Here is a 6,232-nt window from a genome sequence, read left to right on the forward strand (position 1 = left end):
GTACACAATAAATTTTTACTAATTACTTTAGTGATTCATTGTTTTTTACTTTGACTATTTTGAACCTTTGACAGCATGCTATATGTAATGTGCACCTTTCTAGCCATCCTCCTCAAAAGTCTCTGGGTTTTTAATTTTTTTTTTTAACGTTTATTCATTTTTGAGACAGAGACAGAGCATGAGTGGGGGAGCGGCAGAGAGAGAGGGAGACACAGAATCCAAAGTAGGCTCCTGGCTCTGAGCTATCAGCATAGGGCTGGACACAGGGCTCGAACTCACAGAGTGTGAGATCATGACCTGAGCCGAAGTCAGATGCTCAGCCCTCAACCGACAGAGCCACCCAGGTGCCCCAGGGCTGGATTTTTAAAAAGCATCTTTTAAAATAGTGAGTTAGGTGACCTTAGTCACAGAAGCTTTCTAGGCCTTCGTATTCTCACTTATAAAAGGATAGGACTTAATGATTTTTGAAGCTCTTTCTAGCTTTGAACAAGACGTCCTTCACAGGGAACAGAAGAAAGTTAAGTAAATAAACACGCATACACATACATAAATATATAAAATGTGACTCAATGCTAAAGGGTGGTTCAGTGATCTTTAGAGAGGGGTGGTCATACTAAGGAGAAAGCAATCAGTTCTGCTGGCAGCTGGAGGAGGAGGGGGAGGTGATATTTCCTATGGGGTCCTGTGAGGAGCAAAATCTCACTAATGGGAAAAGGCCTCAGGAGGAGGCATAGCGGGGACGGAAAGAGTTGGGGAAATGGGGAATGATGCTGTTCTCTCTGACTCCCTTCATGCTGTGCCAGTGCAATCTTGGCCCACATATCACCTCCTCCAGGAAGCCTTCCCTTATTTCCTTCTCTTTTCCACAGTTAGGTTCTCTCTTCTATGCCAGTATTACATCTTAAATATACCTCTGTTTTGTTTTGTTTGCGTGTGTTGCATGCTGGAAATGTAGAAGTAAATTTTGTAAAGCTTTCTTAAAGCCTGGTGTAGGAAAGTCTTCTTAGCTTGAAAGTTAACATATCTTTCACTTTTCAAGCACTGCTGTAGAGAGACTTGACCTCAAAAGATGTGGAACGTACCTTGATCAATGAAAATGATCACAACCTCCAGAAAGCATTTAACCTAAATACCAGCAGACTATTTTTAAAAATGTGATGCATTGATTTAAAATACCATTTAGAGACAACGGAAGGCAAACTGGAAAATGCAAAAAGTTTGTGGAAATTAACTAAAACACGCAAACAACTAAGATCAAAGAAGAAATCATAAGGCAAATTAGAAGATATTTAGGTAAACAAAAACTAATACATAACATACAGTGCAATGTACGTTAAGAACAGCAGTAAGGGGGAAATTTATATTTGTAAACACATTAAAAAGGAAGACCTCAGGGGCACCTGGGTGGCTCAGTTGGTTAAGCATCCGACTTTGGCTCAGGTCATGATCTCACGGTTTGTGGGTTCGGGCCCCGCGTCAGGCTCAGTGCTGACAGCTAGCTCAGAGCCTGGAGCCTGCTGCAGATTCTGTGTCTCCCTCTCTCTCTGACCCTCTCCTGCTCACGCTGTCTCTCTCTCTCTCAGAAATAAATAAAACATTAAAAAAATTAAAATTAAATAAAAATAAACATTTAAAAAAAAGGAAGACCTCAAGTCAATCACCTACTTCACAACCTTAGGAACTAGTGAAAGAAGAACAAATAACCCAAAGCTGGCAGATGGAAGGAAACAATAAAGACTAAAGCAGAGATAAAGAAAATAGAGAATAGACAAATATACTGAAAATAAATAAAACCAAACGTTGCCTTTTCAAAAAAATTGAGAAACCATTATATAGATTGACTGAAAAAAAGAGACAGAGAGAAGATTTAAATTACAAGTTGGAGACAAACTGGGGACATTACTACTGATTCCACAGAAACAAAGATTAAAACAGAGTATCATGAACAATGAATTGGATGACTAAAAATTAGATACCCTGTATAGAATGGACAAACACCTGGAAACACAAAACCTACCTAAAGTGAATCAACAAGAAATAGAAAATCTGAGAACTATAACTAGTAAGTTTTAGTCAGTAATAAAAAATCTTTGGACAAAGGAAAGCCCTACAGCTGATGGCTTCATTAGTAAATTCTACTAAATGTAAAGAACTAGTACCAATCCTACTCAAAGAATTGAAAAGGAGCAGGGCTTCTGGGTGGTTCAGTAGGTTAAGCATCCAACTTCGGCTCAGGTCATGATTTCACAGTTTGTGAGTTCGATCCCTGCATCAGGCTCTGTGCTGACAGCTTGGAGCCTGGAGCCTGCTTCAAATTCTGTGTCTCCCTCTCTGTCTGCCCTTCCCCCACTCACGCTCTGTCTGTCTGTCTCTCTTTAAAATAAATAAACGTTAAAAAAAATAATTGAAAAGGAGGGAACACATCCTAACTTATTCAATGAAGCTATTGTTGTCTTGATACCAAAGCCAGAAGAAGGCACTACAAGAAAAGAAAACTACAGGCTAATATCCCTTAGGAATATTGAAGCAAAAATCCTCATCAAAATACTAGCAAACTGAATCCAGCAGCATATTAGAAGAATTACACTCCAATTAGGAATTATTCTTGTTATGCAGCCATGGTTCAAAATATAAAAATTAATCAATGTTATATATGATATTAACAGAATGGAGAGAAAACCCCAATGATCATTTCAATTGATACAGAAAAGCATTTGACAAAATTTTGACACTCACCAAACTAAGAGCAGAAGGAAATGACCCCAAAATAGTAAAAGCCATGAATCCCATACCTAACAGCATAATCAAAAGTGAAAGAAATATATATCTTTTTTAAAGTTTTTTTCCACATATGAGTTTTAATTTTATATTCCAAACTATGTGCAGATACAAAAGAAGAATGATTTGGGCTTAAAATTTTCAATTTCTTCCCAGGAGATAAGAGGCTGGGGCTCTGGCATTTAGAGAAGTCAGGAAATGGGAGGGGAAAGTTCTAGGGGAAGCAAGCAGCTTCCAGCAACACGACAGAAGTTCAGAGCCTGAAAACATGGCCAGTACGCGACCTGCTAGGGTAGGGAGCAGCCTCAAAATGGCTGACACAGTGTGCCTGGAGCAGGAGTTGGAGCAAGAGATACTGAGCACCTGGCATATTGGAAGCACACATTTGTGTCACTTCTCTTTCTAGGAAATTCTGGGCAGAGAACTAGACTACTTGAATTCCTGAAATTATCTGGACTGGAACTATTTAGTTAATTACTAAGAAAGGATCACCCCATAAAGTTGAAAACCAGATGAACATTCATGTTGTTACACATTAATATAAAGGCTTTGATTCTTCTTGCTTTCCACATCATAATTAGTTGTTTATTACCTTCTTGATAAATTGAAATATCCGGGATGGTAGGAACCATAACTGTGGTCCTAGAGCCTAGCACAGTGCCTGAAGCAAAACAGACCAAAAGTAGTTAAATACATATATACATACATAAAATAGATCTAAGGTCTAAAACTGAAACAGTGAAAAATAAGATCGCCCTCTGGTGGAATCTCTGGGTGGTCACAGGAAAAGACCCCCAGCCCCTGGCAAGGAAGCGGCTGAAATGGAAGAATCTAAGAAAATAATTGATTGGCTAACTGGTAGCCAACCATGAGTAACCAGAGCAGCACTGTCCGGTAGAAATATAATGAGTTAATATTCAGTATCAGATTTTATAGGAGCCACTTTAAAAAGGTAATAAGAAAGAACGAAATTAGTAATATATTTTAGGGGCACTGGATGGCTCAGTTGGTTGAGTGGCTGACTTCAGCTCAGGTCATGATTTCCCGGTTTGGTTTATGAGTTCAAGTCCTGCAGTGGGCTCTCTGCTGTGAGGGCAGAGCCTTCTTCGGATCCTCTGTCCCCCTCTGTCTGCTCCTCTCCCACTTGCGCTCTCTCAAAAATAAATAAACATTTAAAAATGTATTTAAAAAAATACATTCAAAATATTGCCAATTAAACATTGATTAATATAAAAACTAATGGTGAGATTATATTACTTGTATATAATTAATTTTTTTAATGTTTATTTTTGACAGAGAGAAAGAGCGCGATTGGGGGAGGGGCAGAGAGAGAGAGAGAGAGAGGGAGACAGAGGATCTGAAGCAGGCTCCAGGCTCTGCGCTGTTAGCACAGAGCCCAATGTAGGGCTTGAACTCACCGACTGTGAGACCATGGTGTGAACTGAAGTCAGATGCTTAACCAACTGAGTCACCCAGACTCTCCTTTATATATAATTTAAAAAATATAATACATGTATTTTTTACAAAGTCTTTGAAATCCAATGGTTTCTATTTGTAGTATATCTCAGGACGGCCATATTGTAAGGGCTCAATGACCAAACGTGGTGGGTGGTGACTATATTGGATTAGGATTCCCCTAATCCTAGGGGGAAGAGGCCATGTCCTGCTCTTCCCTGTGTCCACAGGACACAGCCGGTGTTCCATAGACATGTGTTTAATGACTAATATCTCCTAACACTTACTTCAACTTATGCTCCAGAGAACATGGTGGATACAACTATGTGTACTTCAAAGTCAACGTTGTAGACAATTTAGAGTAACTGAATTTATGTCACATTCAAAGAGCAGACCCTTTACTCAGATGTTAAGCCTGTGTTTTATTTTCAGAATTTGCTTCCAGTACTGGAATGTCTCTCTCTAGGACCACTGGTATTCACCTCTTTGATTTTTTTTTTAATGTTTTATTTATCTCTGAGAGAGAGAGAGCATGAGCAGGGGAGGGTCAGAGAGAGAGGGAGACACAGAATCTGAAACAGGCTCCAGGCTCTGAGCTAGCGGCCAGCACAGAGCCCGACATGGGGCTCAAACCCACAAACCATGAGATCATGACCTGAGCTGAAGTCGAACGTTTAACCGACTGAGCCACCCAGGCACCCCTCACCTCATTGATTTTTATTTGCTATCACCTATTAGTTCATTTGACAAGCATTTATTTAATACCGTGTTAGCATCTCCAGGAAGAGAGGGGTTTATATAACAAAGAGTCAATGAACCATGACCCTTTGACATTTCTATATGGGGGGAATGTAGTTCATACATAAATATTATAGGGAATAATGGAGAGACTTGCTTCCTGCCATGATACATTTGCATGCGTTCTTGGCTCGCAACTCTTAAAAACCAACCCCGGAGAAACTGTGAAGGGAAACTATGTGACACTGTCAATTGTTTTAGGATGGGTTTCTTGTTGTGACGAGATTCATTAGAAGCAAACTGCTCTTGCTTTCCCCCAGCATTGACCTTGAATAATTATTGCTTGCCCCATAATGCAAAAAACAGTGGTAAGATTCTTGATTGCTCATATTGCTGTAGAGGGTTGGGGAGAAAGTCTAGGTTGAAATCCCTGCTGGGGTGGGGAGGGGCTAGGACAATAGGTGCCCCTGACGCCATAGTCATTCACTCCTCAGTACTCTATCTACCTGCCCCAGGGCTGGGTCACTGAGAGAGAGGACTGGCCTCTCCCAATGTTCCTTATCCTGAAGCCCTGACCTGAACTGTCACCAGCAAGGTGACATTAAAAGGGTGATAACTGCCCCATGGTCCTCCGTTAAGTTCCTCCTAATCCTCCTATACGTGCAAACGTATGGTATTTGTCCTGATGGGTGTGTGGGGGAGGGGTGAGATGGGCATGGAGGAGGGCACTTGTGGGGATGACCACTGGCTGTTATATGGAAACCAACTTGACAATAAACTATTTGTAAAAAATTTTTTTTAAAAAAGGGTGATAACTGCTTTTGTGCTGTCCTAGGACTCTAGCCCTTCCTTTCCTTTACATTCATGATACTGACACTGATGGGCACTCACCGGCCAAAATAATAACTCCCACCCTTTGGGGACTTCCACACCAAGGAAAACAAACAGGCCCATATGTGTCCTTAAAGAAGTATTAGAAAATATAGAATGGCCACGTAAAATGAGCATGAAAAGTGCATTAAAAATAAGAAAAGCTATAATTTGAAAAAACATAGGGAATACAGGGAAACCTATAAAAAGTTCTAGGCCTGAAAAAAAATGTAAAAGTCAAAATAAAAACCCCGCCAATGGGAATAAATAGTGGGAGACATACAACGGAAAAACAAATGAGTAAGTGGGAACACTACACTGAAGAAGTCTCCTAGAATCAACAAAATTGAAAATAGAGATGTCAGTGGGCACCTGGGTGGCTCAGTTGGCT

This window comes from Crocuta crocuta, unplaced genomic scaffold (assembly GCF_008692635.1).
Source record: "Crocuta crocuta isolate KB4526 unplaced genomic scaffold, BGI_CrCroc_1.0 scaffold132, whole genome shotgun sequence".
NCBI lineage: Eukaryota > Metazoa > Chordata > Mammalia > Carnivora > Hyaenidae > Crocuta > Crocuta crocuta.